This window comes from Taudactylus pleione, unplaced genomic scaffold (genome assembly GCF_031769625.1).
Source record: "Taudactylus pleione unplaced genomic scaffold, aTauple2 ptg000041l, whole genome shotgun sequence".
Taxonomy (NCBI): domain Eukaryota; kingdom Metazoa; phylum Chordata; class Amphibia; order Anura; family Myobatrachidae; genus Taudactylus; species Taudactylus pleione.
Genome location: NW_028284443.1, coordinates 77,278,106 through 77,298,296, shown reverse-complemented (window position 1 = coordinate 77,298,296; position 20,191 = coordinate 77,278,106). Strand labels below are relative to the sequence as shown.

At 39.2% G+C, this 20,191-nt stretch overlaps 1 long non-coding RNA gene across 2 annotated transcripts in view; it reads right to left on the bottom strand.

Moving 5' to 3' along the window:
* The window catches only part of LOC148538271 (uncharacterized), a 559,751-nt gene that overhangs the window by 205,177 nt on the left and 334,383 nt on the right, over positions 1-20,191 (bottom strand). For both annotated transcript variants that reach the window (XR_015872581.1, XR_015872582.1), the window contains exon 2: positions 4,403-4,462. This is a non-coding gene — a long non-coding RNA (uncharacterized LOC148538271). The remainder of the gene's footprint in view (positions 1-4,402; positions 4,463-20,191) is intronic.

Below are 20,191 nucleotides of genomic sequence, written 5' to 3'. Positions count from 1 at the left end.
CTGTATCCATAGTAATTTTATCATAAATGATTCCATCACAGGCATACAGTAGCTGACAGTCATACAATATACATTGCTACAGTGTGAAATTAACTTTTGTATAGTGCAAAGAGGGTTGATTTGATGGTTTTATAATTTATGAAGTCATCACAGTAATGATCTGCAATGTGAGCAAGGAATGCATTACACCTATAGAAAGTTCTGGCAACATCCATTTTTCAAGAGCCGGTTAAGTATATAAAATAAAATATTGAATATCAAACCGAAATTTTAAAATCTACTATTTGCTTCACAAAAAAAGATGGATATTACAGCAAGTTTCTTTAAGTTATTCCACTGCTCATCTCCAAATAACGTCTCTAAATGAAAGTGCCAAACACATTTCAATGTTGTCCCTGGCACTTCCCTCTCTTCTTAAGTGTCTTCATTTTCACCAAGCAACTCATATCAATTTCAGTATAAAAGGAGAAAGACTGCTGATCAAGTTGGTAAACTTTAATATTAAACCTGTCATAGCTGAAACAGACTTTCAAATAAGTAGGTATTCTAAGGCCCAGGAGATTTTAGAATAGTTTATGTGAAATAATGAACATTTGTGAATAACTGTTTTAGGCTAAAGATCAAAACCACAGGTGAGAAAACCAATTTTTGTCTCCTGCTTGATGCATTATAGAAAATACAGAATTGCTATAAACCTTACATCCTGTAACTGACAATGTACAGTACTAACATAGTGCTGTAACAGGCTATTTAATTACATAGTGTAGCAGGATGTGACTCAAGCTATAATTAGTGAAATTATGGTAATGACCAGCCACCCAGCTTGCCACACAATTGGCCCTAAAACATAAGTGGTAGAATTGTATTTATATCTTCCTCACAAAATGATTTTATTTTAATACTTTTACATATTTACGGAGACATCGATGCTGCATACACCCACATGGCACTGGCCACACCCACACAGCACTGTTCACTGCTCCCCCGCTTCTCACCATTGGCTCTTCACTATCATTCCCATGCCCATGTGGCCCTTAATCTGGCCCTATTCATTATATGTTCCACTACATTTTTATGTGAAATATTGCAGTGATAAAAAAATATTTTTCATTGCTATGTACAGTATTATAAAACAATTGCCTGTACAGATAAGAACGTTAAATTGGTTATGCAAATGCACATGAATGGATACTCACTATATTTTGAAGTACCTTAAATATGTGTTTGATGATTCATTATCAGTGATCCGTACCAGACCTGCCACTTTACTAAGAGGTATATCGGTATTAGTATTTTCACCACTTAATAATTATGTTAGTATTTAACTCAATATTTTCTCATATTTTGTTATTTCTGTATACAGGTATATGTATTTGTTTTTTCAAGGTTGACTCTGCCACATCTGTTGAAACAGAGTCACTATACTCCATTTTTTTAATGGGAAAAAAGATTATAAGCTATATTTTCACTTTATTTCACATAGTATATACAGTGTCTAATACTAAAAAAGAGTGCCTCACATAGGAATCTCTCGCTGTAAATTAGCCTGGGCTCATTACTTTGTTTTGAGTACCTGATATTTGGTTTCTGGTAGCACCTCCATATATATATATATATAATGCAATAATTTGTTAAGCTGACCACCGCTTCACGGTCATTCCCATCTGGCCAGTCCCTACACTGATTCTCAGATACATGAACTTGATCTGCCACCTTTGGCTCAAGCTTGCATACATTTTAAACATGAAACTGGGTCCTGCCTTAAAGAGACAGGACCACATCCAGGGCTATCAGTTAATAAGCACCTGGAAAAAGAAAAAAAGTTTGTCTTACATTTGAAAAACAGGGTGCCCTAGCAAGTGTGACCACAAAATTTAAATAAATGACAGGCTTAATCCACGGCACTCAACCATCTGGGGTGCCATTGGTATTTGAAAACACCATCTACATTTATATATATATATATATATATATATATATATATATATATATATATATATATATATATATATATATATATATAGAGATATTTTTTATTTTATCATGTTAGATTACTAACTAACTTAACTTCAATATATTGCTGTTTTTTTATATGCATCTTAAACTTGATTCTACTATCCAGTGTGGGATAATATACTTTTTTTTAAGCAGATAAGAACCTGCCCTGACAAAAATTGTAGAGTAAAGTTATAGTTTTCATTATTACTTTAGTTCTGGGTTCTGACTCAGCTTTCTCGGTGAACAGGCACAGCCATAAGTCTGTGTATGCACTAAGAAAATGAGTTACAGGATGGATGGGAGTAACAAGGATCCTGCTGGAGAGGGATCAAAATATCCCTGCCCAGGGACCTTTCCCATATGAAACAATGGCTAACACCATATGGCTATGGAATTAGCTATCAGGGCCAGATTTTGAACAGCTAAGCTTTTCTGAGCTTGATAAATGTTGGCACATAATGCAGTGTCAATTAGTTTACCTATAATAAGAGATATATAATGGACTAGGCTTATCTTAAATTGACCCAAGTCTAAAACAACACACATTTACTTCATTATAAATCCCAAGTGTGGAATTGGCTTTGTGTACCAAGGTTGAGGCTTGGCAATAGTTGAGACATGGTCAAAAGTTTGTGGTCCTTTGAATTGGAATTCAAGCCTGCTTAGCTGATTGTATTCAGAGTAGCAAATAGAAATATAAATATATATCAATGTCTCTGTACAGAGTGACTTAGACTATAGTATGTATGCATTTATACTGTATGTGTGTGCGTGTGTGAGAACAAAGTGTTGATGATGGTGTCCACCAGGTAAATTAAGCTATGAAATGTGCATGAAGATATATTTCAAAATGGTTCAAAATGGAGTACCAGATAAAAGTAAATTAAATGCTCATCTATTTATTAGGGAACCTCCAAGAGGTGATATACTGTACATCTCACAGCCAAGTGTCCAATAAGATTAGTGCATATTAAATTAAAAATGATATATGTAAAATTCATTAATTTTATCAGAATATGAAAAATAAATTGAAAAGTTGATGCTTTAAACTAGAGATGTGCACTGACCCTCATGTTTTGATTTGGTTTTGGATCTGGATTCAATTCATCTTAGTGTTTTAGTTTTGCAAAACCACCCTCAAATGTGTTTGTTTTGGATTAGGATAAAATAAATTAAAAATCAATTAAAACAGCTAAAATGTTCAAATCCAAAACCTGAGCTCAGTTTTTAAATCCGAGTTCCGAACTGGCAATAGATCTGAACCGAGACTCGGTTTGTACATGGTCTCCAAAGTGAATCCAAACCTTGACCCAGTTCTACTCGGAACCCTTAAATGTGGGTGTTTTTTTGGATTTCAGAAATCCAGACCCGCACATCTCTACTTTAAAAATATATATCAAAGGTATCTTTTGAGGGTTTCCAAGTCCAGAGTGGGGTATTCTTCTTATCTAATTTCAATAGACAATTTCAATAGATATCCACGGACTTTTGTACTAATTTCTTGAGAGTAGTGCTGCCAGAACACACTCAATATTTTTTCACAGAAACTCTTTCAAGATGAAGGGTTCACACCAGGGGTGGCAAAGGTAGTGGCCAAACTGGATTTCCAAAGTTACACATCTTGCTCACTGTAAATTTGGATCAGTTTTCTAGTGCTTCCTGAAGCACTGGAATATATAAACAGTTTTTTTATTTGCAACTCTGAATACAATCAGCAGAGCAAGTTTGAATAATGTTCAATTTATCATAGCAAGAAATTAGCTGAACACTCACTTGAAGAATTGAGCTTTAACTGTTTTACTGAATTTCAAATATATATATAAAAAGAGGCGAGTGGATGAGGTTGTTATGTTACGTTCAGAAGAATCTTAGATGGGTCATACCATAGTAACTCACGTTACAAAGTGACATAGCAAACAATTAGCCATTCCGGTATACAGTTTTTAAAGCATGATCTGTCTTTTTTATCATTAAATAAAAGTAAATTCACATAAATTCCTTTGGCTGCTGAAAGCCATGCATATACTGTACTTGCTATATCACTTTGTAAAGTGAGTTACGTTTCCATGGAATTACCTAGATATTTACATATAAAGATAAATTTGACATGATTTGGACATAGCACCTTTATCCATAAAATATCAGTAAATTGACTACCAACAGTTAAAATAATATTGTTACCACGATCCTAAAGGTTTTCCTCAGAAAATTGTCACCTAAAACCCTCATCAACTCATCTCTATCAGTGTGTATATACACACACACACACACACACACACACACACACACACACACACACACACACACACACACACACTATAGAGCAATATATCCATAATCAGATTAGTTTTACGTTCCTTGTTTTATAGCAAAGCACCAAATTTTTTACCATGGAAAAACATACCTGCAAACCACTGTTGTCACATGAAGCATTCAATATCTCATGCAATGGCAAGTCCTGGCCCTAGGTATAAAACAAAGAAATTGATTAGTAAAGTAAATATCATATGTATTAATATAGCTCAAGAAAAAAAATATACAAAAATATTGTAATATGATGCCACCTCTCTCTCTAATAAGAGCAAGCTTAAAATAGAGAAACCTCTTTTAATCAAAACTGAAGATACATACTGTAACAAGGGCAAATCTATGCATTTTTCCACCAGGGGGTACACTGGGGGATTGAGGGCTGGTGAAATACTTCACCAAGTCTCTTACATTTATCATTACTTCTTATATTTAAAGGAAATGCTTCTATCTTCTGTCAAGTTTTTCGATTGCTAGATGCACAACTGGATTGATTTTAATCAGGAGAATGACATGGCTAGCCTAAGACTTTCCACTCAATTCCCTTGCTATGTAGGATGATTCTGCATCTCCTCACCTACAATCTGATTAATAAATGTCTAAAGGCCTGATCAATAGTTGTTCGCTAATAGTATCGCTGCTGCATCTTAGGACAAAACAGCAAAACTTAAATATGTTAATGTCACATCAAACTTCTGAGAGCCAAAGACTACTTCTGTCAGCATCACAGATCCAAGTGGTGTGTCCGAAGACACAGCAGCAGTTAACCATCCCTGGTGTCTATGCAGTGCCCAAAACTACAGCCATTGCCGGATTCTCTGATCCAAAGCTTCATCCGGTGACACAGCTATCGGATCAACTGTGTGACCATTGGACATTTAAGTATCCCTCAGGTTACTCAGGATGTCTGTGGAAATCATGCTACCATCGCCAGTGAAGCTACATCCACCACTTGCTTCAGCACGGTCAGAAAATGGGGCCAATATGCCCAGTTTACTAGAGCTCTCCATGCTGCTGCCCCAAAATGTCAGCAGAATGTTAATCAAACAGATCTGCACATGCACTGTATGGCTCCTGCACATACACAGATCTGCAAACATTGAAGATGTATGTAAATATAAAATTTATATACATTTGTGAATTAGACCCTTGTTCTTTTTTTAATGACAAAATATATTCTTCAGTTACACATACTGTACATTGATAAACATGAGGCTCTGCCTTTATACAATAGAATGGCAATGTACAAATGCTTATTTTCAGTACATAAATGTCATTATAATTTTATATGATTGTTATTGGATAATATGAGAAAAACACAGAGGGTGTGGACAATAAAGTCTGCTCCATCTGTTTCACAAAATAAACACACTTGTACAATAATAAAAAAAAATTGAAATAAACTCACAACAGACAGACACTATAAAAAACTGTTTGCCAAATCACAATTATTTGTAAGCTTTGTACAGTAAATTGGCTATTTAAAATCACTTTGTCAATATTTTAACAATTTTCATATGTCTACAATGACATATGAGAGAGAAAGAACATTTGTTTTTCACATAAAATCCAATTTTCAAGAAACAAAATACAAAATTATTACTAAAATTCTCTGTGGTTGTGGTTTATTATTTCATCCTCAGTATTAATGGTAATACAATGAACTAATAAAAATAGCGAAAATTTGACAAAAGTTTGAAGACAATTAAATAAATTATTTAAATTTAAATACATTTATTTTGCCTGAAACTGTTCATACTGTGTTCACTCAAAACTGTGGCAAATTAACAGCCAACTTGATCTATAATTTTATTCGTTGCTTTGTGAATTTCTCTTTTACTCACTTAAAATGTATTGCATGGTAGCAACTGCCTCTTCTAGCCATGGGATTACTTTTACTAAAGCAATAGGATTGGTGAATCGATATTTGGTGAAATTACTTCTCTACAGAATCTTTCACTTATCATGTTGATTTCAAAAGCAAAATGACAAGTGAAAAAATATTCCACACTTCTCTATTCTTTTCCATACAGGAAATTCAAAGAACTGTTAATTCAAACAAGTATTAATATAGGGTGTTGAACACCTCTAAACAAAGCACATTTACAATTCATTAGTTAGCAGGCATTTATACAGTAAACGTTATGAATTATTAAGATTGCAAAAGAAAACTATATTCAAATTTATTATTGTCTTGTCACCAAATGAGTGATGAATAAAATGTGGAAGAAGCATAATGATGAATCATGCAAGCAATCATGATATGAGGTAAGTCTCACTGGGAAAGCTCAACAAATAAAAAAGAAATCATGATTTCTTTTCTAGCATAAATTTTGTTTAATACTGTAGATATTTTTTCTTCTCATTTTGATCTGAAAGCTCTGTAGACTGTTCACCACATTTTAAACCATTAAAAATAGTTTTAATCGTTTTCAATCTAATTTTGACCATTTAATTTTAAAGCATGAATGAAAAAAAATCATGTCACGCATCAACAGCAAGGTCAGGAACGAATATATTTTTACATTTGACATCTTTAATGCTTTGCTGCTGATATGATTTTATGTGCGGTGTAATATATATTTGTTCACCCAGAAAATGTATTCTCCTCCATTGCTTCAAGAACTCAAGCAAACCTACCTATATGTTTTGATTTTTACTCACATGTATACACATGTACCTATATTTCAGTGTGAAAGACAATAAGTAAAATGTATAAGAAAACTATATACATGAATGCAAAAAAGGATAAGTAAAAAAGATGGAACAATATAAACAAATACAGAAAAAAGAAGCAATGATCATTAATAAACTGCAAAAAGTGTAGGTACGCACTGCTTTTTAGTTTGTGCAAATGAGCCTGTCTTTGGATACTGGCATTACAAGGTGCATAGTAACTCCAATCTTTGGATTTGCCTCACTTTTTGAGTATGTGAATCTACCTAAATATGTGCTTGGTGGATAAATAAAAAAAAAATCACTTTAAAGTCCAGCTTACTTTTACTTGAACAAGGACTGCCCCTTTAATATATTTTTTCTTTAAAATGTTGCTCAAGTTACTTTAATTTAAATTATTGTGATCTAGGAGGCAATATTAATGCATTTGTCACTATTTCATTTTTATATTGCACTAAATGAAGAGCATTGAAAAATGCATATTTAAATTTCAATTTGAAGATGGAAAGGGAATCCAAATGAAAGTGCAGGATTAGTTAATGTCTTTCATCTTTACGGATGTGAAAAAATGAAATAAAATTTTATGCACCCTCCTGGAAACAGGAAGTACCACCATTAGTAATCCCAAATTGCCCCCTTGAATATAATGTAAATAATTCCATACACAAAATGAATCAATTATCACTAACACCTGCTGTATGCATATCCAGGAAACTCCTTACTGCTCTCCCTGCTTGGACATTGTTCTTCCTAAACTACCTACTGCCCTTACTGATTGTTATTGTTGTTCAAAACACCTCTGACTAGATTGGCTCTGTCAGGGGCATTTCTAGAGAGGAGGGGGCCCATGTGCAGTCTCCAACACGGGCCCCCTCCTCTCTGTCCAGCAGCCAGCAGCACACTGAGCAGTGCGTGGCCTGCGCCGGAGTTATAGACTCTGGGCACAAGAGTGCACCCAGAGTCTATAAAGTATGTGCAGGTCACCAGGAAAATGTCTGCGGTGGCCATTTTCCCTGTACTGCGCATGCGCAAACTATGGGAAAATGGCCGCGGCGGCCATTTTCCATTAGTTTTTACAGCAGGGAATACTTTAAAAGAGTGCGCAATAAAAATTAAAGTGCAGCTGGAGTAGTACAAATGAGTATACACCCAAAGAAATACTCAAAACATGGAAAGCAATATCTATTAGTTTTTACAGCGCCAGACCGCCGCGCCGACGTGGGACTCTGGAAAGGTAAGCAATACTATGGGTGCAGGGTGTGCGGTGCAGGGCCCCCCAGCACCCATTATAGATATGCCCCTGGGCTCTGTGCATTGTAATTTTTGCCTTCATACTACTGAAAATCCTGTTTGTACTGTATTGCCTTTTTCATGGAGAAGGCGTGGCTACTGCATGTTGGACATTTCTGCACCTCTTTGTGGGTGAATCCAGCATATGAGAAGCACCCACTCACAGGAGCATGGCATAGCGCCCAGCAGCTGGGACTAAAGTATTCACTATTAGGATGGCGGGCAGTCCCACAATAGCCACAATTTAAGCTTGATGTATTTAGATGCTAAAATGTAACAGACGAAAATGAAAGTGCAACAACTTTGTATTCTACATTTCTCATGTAAATAACACAAAAATAAAATCAATTTTTTTGTCATAGAGATAGATGAATGAAGGACTTAAGTTTGACATAACAAGGTCATTTTAAAACACACACATTCCACAGCATATATCCGAATCAACTGCTTCATGCTCCTTCCCCACTTTCTACCCCATCTGTCTCACCCATGTCTGTCTACCCCTCCCCTTTAGAATGTAAGCTGTCACGAGCAGGGCCCTCGTCCCTCATGTGCTTCTCCTCTCCCTAGTTATACCATTTACTCCTAACTGACCAATTGGCACCTAACACTTGGTTGCTGACGTCTGGCTGATTGTGTTATGCAGCAATGTTTATAAACCATGTCCTTGTCCTGAATTGTTCTGTATTACTATTAACTGTTTTTCTTGTATGCTCATTTATGTACTGAGTAAGGCGCTGCGGAACCTTTGTGACACCATATAAATAAAGGATAATAATAATAATTGTTTGTGGGTGCTTAACTTTGTTTAATAGCACTGAAACATCAAGCTATGCCCAATTCTTCCCATCGTATGATGCTACTCTCCTAAACACCACCAATTACACTTAAAAATAGATACATTTGTTCTGACATTAGTGCAACAGAACATAACTGTGTAATTAGTTAGAATTAATACATTTTAAAATGACAAAACTAGCGAGACAAATATTTATTTTATTTTATGGTAGCCAATAAGATACAAAACTGAAATACTTATAGAGCTGATAATACTTATATAGCTAATAATATTAACTGTAGTTAGTTATCGCACAGAACTGTATTTTAAAGAAAACCGGTCACCAGACTCTACCCGGCTTTTACATGTGTACTACATAATAAGAAAAATATGCTGTTCCTACGTGACCCATTTCACCCTGTTCATTTTAATTGAGAACTTGCTATATGACAGTATTTTCAAGACACTATCACATTGTTCTATTAGACCATGGCAGCTCTTAATCATTTCTGTAATAAATTCATCTATGCAGAGAGGAAAACATATTTCTAGAATATCTTTTTTTCAGTATATTTTTTGAAAATTTATAGAGAATAATAAAAACAATGCTGATATAGAATGTACGGTATATTTTCTCTTTACGATGCATTGACCTGTCTCACCATTATTTATGAATCTCCGTAGGGAATATCTGCCCCACTGAACATTAGGCATAAGCTTGAATTGACCAGTGACATTTGTGAGAATACAATGCATTTTCTTCTAGCTTATAATTCTCCTAACCATGCCAGGTAAGCACATATTAACTATTAGGCACCTGGAACTATCATATATAATGGTGCTATTTAACTTAAAGGAGATAGAAACACTTGTCCTCTACATATTTGTCTTAATTTGACTGGGGGATAAAACAGCAGCAGTGCATGCTTGGCCCACATCCAATACTAGGGCACCCCATTCACTATTAATGGTACATCTTTGCTGTTGGTGAGTCAGCTAGCTGAATTTGAAAAATATTGCAAATGTGGTTTACATCACATTAAAGGCTGGATTATTTTTATAAACCTCCTCATGGGTGAGTATCATCTAAATAACTTAAGCCTAATAATAATAATAATACAGATACATGATTTGGTAGAAATAAAGGTCAGCTATTTATTAAATAAATACAAAATTAAGAAAAGTATAGTGCACCCAAACACAAAAAAATAACAATCAAGCTGATGCAAGGTTCTGATTACAGAACCATGCAATAACCTAAACTACTAAAAAAGGTATAAAAAATGACCCTCTACAAATAAACAAGGTCTGTTCGAAATTAAATCATTAGGCCGATAAAGATGATTGTAACAAAAAGTAATTAAAAGGTAATTAATAATATACCTACCATTGGCCAACAAAAAGTTAGACACCACTGAATTAACTTTTTTAATTGTCTTATAAATAACCTTAAAGTTTCTTCCACTATGCCAAAATGCCTAGGCACAACAGACAGCCGTATAATTTTAAAGGTGGGCCAACCATCCATTATGAGGTTCAAATATATCTATATAGACAGCCTCAGATCTAAGAATGTTCTGTTTCTCACCAAACTGTATGACCAAACTCTGTGGTAACCCAAACTGACTCATAGCATCCATAAACTGTGACTTGAGGGAACCCCATGTTAAACTTCTGAGTCATCCAGCAAACCCAAGCTGACTCACAAAACATGGATGTTTTAGACATAGCTGCAGATTTCTCTGTGCAAAAGACATACAGTATGAATGACCCACAATCTATTTTTCCACACTACTACCTTGACAATGGGAATAGGGAAGACTAAATAAATAAATACTTTTGGCAATGAAGGACGATAATGTAACAATAATACAAACTAAAACTCCATCACAAAAGAGGATAAAGTGGGAAGCAGCTGAAGTCTCGAGGAGGAGACGACATGGGGACAAAATGCTGAGCTATACAGACGAAACAATAAAATATTAGTAACAGAGATGAGCAGTTCAGTTTTGGCTTCCTGCCAAGTTCAAATCTCAGAACAAGCAAACTGTAATCTTTCATGGAGATCTGTGCAGTAATGTCTGTTAAAGATGAGATTTTGTTTTGTTCTGAGATTCGAACTTGGAGGAGAGACCCGAGCCAAAACAGAATAGCTCATCTCTAGTAACATCTTAGATAAGCAACAGAACAACCAGCTTAAAGGAAAGCAGACTGTGTATAATGTTTAGAAGTAGCTGATTTTCATCAGCCCAGCACACTACCTTGATATCAGGGATCAACATATCTGCAGCCACCACCAAGTGGTGGCACAGATCCAAAAGCCCAATGCAGGTGAGACAATGTTTCAACTGAACTGGATTTAGTTAATGGTGTGCTATTTTCCTGTAGAAACAAGGCTCCTCTACTGTCCAGTCTAATGTTTACATACAGACACAGGGCACAGGTCACATCCTGCCATCCCATGAAACTGTTAGGGGAGTCCAGTGAACCTAAATAGCTGGAAATTTTGATCAGTGTATCCTGAAAACCACTGAATTATCAATTATGAGAACAGCTAAACCAAGTAAAGCTGGCACAACTAATTGGGGCAGTGCAGCCAGTCCAAAAAATGGCATGAAAAGCTCTAGCAAAAACTACTTAAAGAAGCCAAATTTCAAACTCAGATTCCATGACCTTCCTAGAAGCCACATGTATCTGAGAGAAAGTGATAGATAGAGCTAAGGCTATGTGAGCCAAACCCTTTAAAGCCTTCACCATCAGAAAACTTTTTGTCAAGTCAGGAAGGAGGCCATTTAATGAAGAGTAGAAAGATATACTGACCAGGGTTGGTAAACCGCCACCTCAGACATGCTAGAGATATGCACGGTCACACATTGGTCGCACCATTGAACATCCAAGTAACCCTGTGGCTGCTCAGAATGTCAATCGGAAGTAAGCTGCTGGAGCCAATACAACTGTGAACACAGATGCAGTGACTGTCAATGACACTCCCATAAAACAGTCGAGACACACCTGCATGTGTATAGCCACCCCCATTACCTCCCATAAACACTCACTGACTGTCACTCATGTTGCATCTAGATTCACACTGCGACCACCATTGGTAATCAATCCCAGCGCAGTGCGACTCATATGCATGCACAGTTTAAAAAAAAAATTGCTCAACTCTGTAAACATCTGCATTGTGTCCACTTCTGAATCAGTCCTATAGAGTCCACATATAACAAAATGCCTCAGTTGATGTTCACTTCTCTCTATTGCCCGTATTCAATTTGAGGCCAAATGTCGGAATCTGCGATAATTTTTCACCGATGACGTCATTTTGCCTATTTCCCATTTCCCCATATTCGATTACAATTACTTTTCACAGGTGTGAAAAGTAAATTTAAAAAAAACGGGAATCATTTTTTGCCTGCCTGCAGCAGGTGAAAAAAAGTGCACAATTGGGGTTTAGGGGTGTAGTGTAAAAAAAAATAGCCTGCAGCCTTTATTAAGTCCCCTTAGGATAAACTGTGTCAAAAAAAAAAAAACCCTTAGGACCCCCCAAAATGGTGTTAAAATTTTGGGGTAAAAAAAAGAAAGAAAGGGGAACAGTGCTTAAAAATAGTGAAATAGGTTCAGGGGTATTCTGTAAGTATGCGGCAGGTGTTCTCTAGAATAGGCTATTAGCGGCAGGTGCATTTTTGCTGATTTTTAAAAAATTGGTTTAGGGACTTAAAAATTTGCTTGTACCCATTTTCAAGTACCCCAGATTTGATGGGACCACTTTTTAAAGTGAAAAAAAAAATAAGTGCTCTTCTGTATGACTTCTTCAATGTCGGGAAAAAAGCACCTGCCGCGGCTATATAAAAACCCAATTTTCTTCTGCAGGCAAAAACAGGGGTACCCATAGCGATCCCCAAGGTCTGGACATCTTAGGGGGGTCCTACAATTATTTCCCAAAAATTCCTGTATTTTTTCCCGGATCCAAGTTTCACCTGTTCCCGTTTCACCCACTTTGGATTTGAATACGGGGAATAGCGGGCACGCACAAGATACTTTTCCACCTGGAAAATATGTGAAGGAGGGCCTATGTCTATAAAGTTGGATATACACTTCCCAATCCACCAAAGCAGGTTTATAGGCCTGTAAAGTGAAAGGGATTAGGTGAAAGCAGTTAGGAACCATTCAGCTAAGCCTTCCATGCAGGCTCAATCACCTGTCAAATTGAAGAAGGCCAAAACTCTCCCACTTCACTAGCCTCAGGTGTCAAAACCCTAAATCTGCTCTACTGAAGCTAGACAAGGAATAAACAACCACATTGTTATAGCCTGTCATATGCCTGGCATTGATAATTTTGTTACACTGCAAGGAATGCAACACAAGCTGCACAAGCAAATGCACCACCAGCATTGATGAGACCACTCCTATGGCCACCATCCAGTGCACCAAGATCCAGGTACTGTAGCAACAGAACCCAGTGACCCGTACCTTATCTATGAACAGCTGCAACTGGGAAATAATTACCCCCAGCACAACCAGTAAAAGAACACCATTAAATTTAGAAAAGGGACCCAAACAGCTAGTTCTCACATCAATTCAGCCAACAGTATTTTGAAATGATGCATTCTGGCTATGCCAGCTGTGATCCTTTCATGTTTTTGGTAGAACACAATACCCATGGGGGTAAACTATGCAGGCAAAGTTGAGTAAACACAACAATAACTGAGCCTGTTTTACAGTAACATGCCTTTCCCCACAGCCAAACATGTCTCAATGCTGTGTGGAGAGCCATGCTTATATCAAGTGGCTGATCCCAGCATCGGCACAGGCAGAGGGGATGTGTCCTCTGCGGGACACATCCGTTGCCAGCACTGGGACAGTGATGCCCCCAGCATCGGTGCAAATGCCGCAGGCAGCTGGTGAAGGGACCGCCTGGTCCCTTTCCTCAGTGCCGGTGGTTCAGTGGCGCCAGGAGAAGCTTGGCTCCGGGCGCAGGCTCAGTGGAGCTTGGCACCCAGCAGCCAAGAAGCGGTGGGTAGCCGGAGCTGGGACAGAGTTCATGTTCCCGGTGCCGGTCAAGCACTGGGCGCGGTGCTCCATACCTGGCTCTGGGTGCGGGCTTACTGTAGCCCGCTGCCCGGCAGCCTGGTTACAGCAGCGGGTGTTTGGCTGTGGCCGCGAGCCAAACCCAGCTCGTGGGCCAGCAGCCAATAGGAGATGGACGTGATGAGCCAATCACGGCTCGCCGAGTCATAGCCCCCCCACTCACGCCGTCTTGTATTAGACGGCACTGAGCAGGAAAAGGGAGTTTGGCGGCAGATAGGGAGGAGAGAAGACTTCCCGAAGAGCAGAAGATCATCATGGCAACAGGTCCAATGGCTGCGGAGGAGGCCAGAAGACGCTGCTGTCAAGAGAGAAGACAGGCACCGCTGACTGGAAGAAGAGAAGAAGAGGCGGCGCAGCCGAAGAATGCAGCTGAGGACCGGAGAGGACTGTGGGGGAGGGAAGTAAAAGAGCTCCATGAAGTTCCCCTCCTGCAGCCTCTTCCAATGGAGCAGGTAGGCCCTCCATGAGGCCTACCATATACCCCCTCACTAGACCACCAGGGCTGTCAGGCACTAGGCCCGTGGGGCATTGTCGGGCACTAGGCTCATGAGCAAATAGGCGGGCACTAGGCCCGGGGCTCAGTAGAGGGCAGTAGGCCCTATAGAATTCCCTTAGGCCCGATTAGGAGCCAGTGATCTGGGTATTAGGCCCAGATCACTGAGGCTACAAATAGGCGGGCACTAGGCCTGTAACCCATCTAGGAGGGAGTTAGGCCCTATTTAATAAGTGAGGTCCACAGTAGGCAGGCCCATAGGCCTGAGCCCCATATAAAGTGGCGCTGGGCACTAGGCCCAGGCCTCTACCAGAGCCCATTATTAGGCAGGCTTAAATGCCTGAGCCACTGGTAAGACCCTGGGCATTAGGCCCAAGGCCCTGAGCCCATTAGGTGTACCACTAATATAGAAAGGCAGCACCTGCGTAGATGATTAGAGGTGTGAGCAGTGGTGGAGAGCTGTCCGGTTCCCACCAATGAGGGAGTGTTTCCCTAGTCACTGAGAAGAGGAGCTGGCCAGCTCTGGATAGGTAGGTAGCAGGCATTTAAAGGGACAGCACCGTGTTTTGCTCTTGCGTATTTATAGTCTGTGATTGTTGTTCCGTGCAGGGCAAAAGTTTAGTTATTGTTATACATATTGCACTACACACACTGTAGGTTGAGGGGTATGTTGTCTTAGAATGTGTAGTTGTGTGACATAGGTTTAGGCCCTGCACGGCTGTGTTGTGTATCTCCTTACAGGGACCTGTAGGCGAGTGAGCGGACGAAGAGCAAGAGTGGGCATGGTGAGAAATATCTGTGTACTGTCTCTCCCTGTTTGTTTGTCACTACTTATCCTTCCTTTCTACTGGGGGGATGGTGAACCTTGCAACCCGGTACAAGGACGGATCTTCACTTGGTGCATGAGTACCGATAGGTGAAAATTCGGGATCTGAGGCCAAAAGTGCCAATGATGATCTTTACTTAAAACCTGAATTTATCCCTCGGTTTGGTAGGGCATATCGGTCAACGTGAGGTGGGATGGTACTCACATAGTCTCCTTCCTCCTAGGTCATCGTGTCCGTGTTCTGTTTGGGAGATCCAGGACTGTCTGTTCCACACATGGCCTGAAGGTGAGAGGGTGCGACGCAAGGTAAGGAACTGAAGTACACCTGCACAGCAGCAGGCACTGCACCGCACCCCTCTTTCAGGTGGCCAGAAGTTTTGCCAGGCTTGTGGGGTATATATATCAATAGATAGCTTCAACAGTCTGTTGGTCAGACAATCGATCTTGTCACTAGCAAAAGGGTATCAAAAAAGAAGAAAGGAGACTGTAAAGAAAACAACAATTGTGCACAATTATTGGCGCCTGCTGGATCTACACAGAAGACATCATCCTGCAATCTCATGAGCCGCAGAACTCCATGCATCAATGCAGATAAGAGCTAAATCACTCAAAAATGCACAAGATACTGAAAACCCCATAGGCAAACATTTATCAATGTACTGTTGTATTCATCATCCAAGTGAAATATATTGAACCTGTAAGAATCAGGATGCAAGGGAAGTAAACAAAAAGCCAATGCCACATTAAGCCACCCAAAAGTGAACCCGAGACTTGAACTTTCTTCATTGTCAAAGCAATATCAAATGACTGATATGCCACACAGTGTAAAATTTCAGGCATCTTCTCAGGGATGATGCCTACTGGGGTAGCACCAACTTTGCAATTGGTGGCTTGGCAAAAGGGCCAGGTACAGTATATGAGAACACTGGGCTTTATACCGACTGTGGGTGCCATTTTAAATTTTCACCTGCAATCTGCCAGGAAGCAACGGCTTACAAAAATCGCTGCTTCATAAATAAAGCCCTTATACTGTATTCCCACAAGCCAGTTGAAGTATTAATGTCATATATGCCCATCATCCTCAAGCCAAGCAAACATAGCAAGATCTATGAGAACTATCTGAAGCAGAGGATTTGCTCACACTCAATTCAAAATCAAATAAGAATCCATCTGAAGTCCCAGGTTAATCCCCAACTGATATCCTAGATGACACTCCAGCCACAGACTCAACAAAATTGGCTGATCATGTCCTATCCTCAGAATCTGAAATTGAAGCGAGAGCCAACTTTGGACCTAATGAAAAATAGAACATGCAAAAGGCATTATAGCATCCATATGTGGGAGGAGGAACTGGTATAGCAGATGTTAACAGGGTACCCCTGGTCCACCTAAAGTCAGCATGAATTTACTTACCAAAGGGAACCACTGCTTGAGCAGCACCAGGGGCCAATGCTATAAATAAAATGGTTAACATTCTGGCCAGGGATGATTGCCAAAAAAGAAAAAGGATCCAACGCTACCTGTGCCACAGCCCAGCTATTGATTGATGTTACCTGTTAGTGACTGTCTTTGTTGTGGACCTGGGGTGGTAACAGGAGTAGACACCGGAACAGGTTTAAACTGAAAGGTGGGTTATTTAATGTGAATGTTGGTAGAAATGAACAATAAGACAAATTAAAGTCCAGTAATAAACAAGATAATATAATTGGCAGGAGGGAACTGTACTGAGTGGGAATAAACAAATGTCCAGATCATTTACAGAGATGAATGAAGTGAATCCAGATAGACTGTAAGAGTGAAGTGGATATCCTGGTATGCTCAATAGTGGCTAAGGGAAATCTGGTAATGCTGTGATGATGACTGAAAGGAGAAACCGGTAATGCTGTGATGATGGCTGAAAGGGAAATCTGGTAATGCTGTGATGATGGCTGAAAGGAGAATCCGGTAATGCTGTGATGATGGCTAAAAGAATTTGGTAATGCTGTGATGATGGTTGAAAGGAGAATCCGGTAATGCTGTGAAGAAGGTTGCACAGGAATGGGTTAACTGAGGAGCCAGTTTCAGGCAGAAGTGGGTCTAGTGGAAAGTGCAGGACTGATCTCCAGCGGAGTGCAAGGCAAGGCAGAGCGGTGCAGGCTATGCAGGGAGCCGGAGGCTGACAAGGAGCTAGGGCAAGCACCAGAGCACAAGTCCTAGGTACACGAGCACAGAGAACTCTCTCGCTCACAGCTGACACTGTGAACACATTGCACTGGCAACTACAGGGTGCTCCAAACACCCTTAAATACCCAGTAATGGAATGTGATAGGCCAGAGAGAGCAGGTAACCCACAGACGATTGGCCTACTATGTCACATGGCCAAAGATAATATGGTGGTACCCAGACAGCTGTGACATGGAGATGCCACTAGATTCACCCTTACCAAGATGGCCCAATGCTGGCAGACCTCTGCGTACACACAATGCTAATCTCCACATGCCAGCTCCCATGCCAGAAGGACCACGCCACAGTGCCCTCCGCGGTAAGAACCGCAAACCTCCACACCGAGAAACCCTGGTCGTGACATTAACAAGCTTTGCATTGTAGTGGCTAAAGGATGGGAATAGATTCAGGTTATATGAACAGTGCATTTGTGCAATCATCCTCTCATACACATACAGCAGGAAGGTAAATAACCCTATCCTGTGAATACATCAGAAATGCTATTGTAGGTACTGCCTTAAGGTTGGCAATTGTAGCAGCTGCCATGGCTCTACAAGCTGACATTCATCCCCCACATTAAAAGCCTGTATGCCAGACTCTGCATAATCTCTGCCCAGAATAGCAGAGATACCAAAGTCAACAGTGGGTGAAACTGTAGCCTACTCAGCCCATACCTGTCTAACATAACTAGGACCAACATGGTGTGAAGCTCCCCATAATGGCCTCCTTACCCCTCCCCAAATGTAGCCCCCCACAGGATGGCAAAATGTTCTATTGATCTGAGTCTATGAAGTAAAAAAATGCATTGGGGGGCATCCAGGAGGCAGTCCTCATTCTCTGTGCCAACATCCTGGAAGAGGAACTGCACACATGAGGACAGTGGGGCATAATTGCATGACCACAACCACCTTATACAACCAGCATGTGCCACAAAATCCATGGGGACAGAGTGTCTCAACAGAGACAGTTCATAAGCCAGAGTGGCAACATACACACTATCACTGTTGCTAAAGTGAGCAGGGGGAACACTGGGTGGCAGGGATGGGACACAACAACAGGTAGAAATGTAAGAGAATTAAAAAGGCAAAGATAAAACAAAGTGAAAATAGGAAAGTTTTATGAAAAATATAAAACAGAAAATGGGAGTGATAGGACAGGTACCATCAAACCACATACTGTATACTCATAACAATAGGCTAAATGGAAACAGCTGGCCAAATATACAAGCCAGTCCTCAGTTTCATGGTATAACCCATGCCATGCTTAATTAACCACCGAAGCACAAATTACAGAAAAATACAGATAAGGTCAGACAATGCACCTAACCCAACCTCAATATCTCTGCTTTACAATGTTCATAGATTACTGTTTTTTGCATTCTGGACCTTGACAATATCGACAACATACATGCACTTGCTAATAAGTAAACTTATCTGTACATAAGTAATCTCTTTGAATGAAACAGCTAAGTTTATTAGTAAAATAATGGCTTTGCTTGGTGCATTTCTGTGTTGTCATAGTAGGTTCAATTCACAAATGAATGTTATTTAGTGTAATGGGAAAAGTGTCTGCACTTTTTCCTTGTAACAAATACAGTTTGTCATGGGGTTTCAACTACACAGAATACGGATTGTTCAAACAAGTAACACAAAACTAGGACAAAACTCATTAGAAGCTAATTTCGTCTTACTATAGGACAAAGTGTTGGAGATAATGAGAAAAAAGAGATAAAGAGAAATGATAGCACTGGAACTCTAGAGAATATTAACAAGGGGATTTGCATGCAATGACAGAATGAAAACAAGTTTTCACGTTACATATGAAGGTCATTCTGTCTGGAAAGTTATTTGTACATGTTACCTTAGGAGTGCTGATTTAAAAAATGATAGATTTATATTATCTATACTTACTTTCATTTATATCTGTCTATTGATATTTTCTTATTTTTAGCTCTATGATGTAACAACATACATCTATAGCCACAACCTGGACGATTGGTGAGTAATTTAGCCCTTACTGTCTTTCAACATGTTGGCCAAATGACTGCTGATATTACTTGGCTTCTAAGTCTGCAGAAGTACCTATATGCATATGGGCTTTGAAACATTCGGAGGATGCTATGCCATGAGTTTTGGGAGTGGGGCAGGTGTATTTGAGCACTAATGGATTTTTGTGTTTGTTTATTTGTTTATTTTTAGCGTGGATATGACAATTTATTAAAATGTCTTCTTACTTATGTTTTAATACAGATAAACAAACTTCTTTTCTACTTTGAAGTAATTTTTCTGTCATTAATCCTTTCTGCTTGGCATTGTATTAAGACAAATTTATAAAACTTGTGTTATTTTTGCTGTAGATGGAGAACATTTTTTTAGTAATACAGAACCATCTGGTGCTCGCCATTGTGACGGTAATGTGTGGGATGGAAACTACATTAACTTCAGCATCTTAACATGCAAATACAGGTGATTGCAGAAACATGAGGTAAACAGGGCAATTGTCCTGTGGTAATAAACAAATGGCATCTATTAAA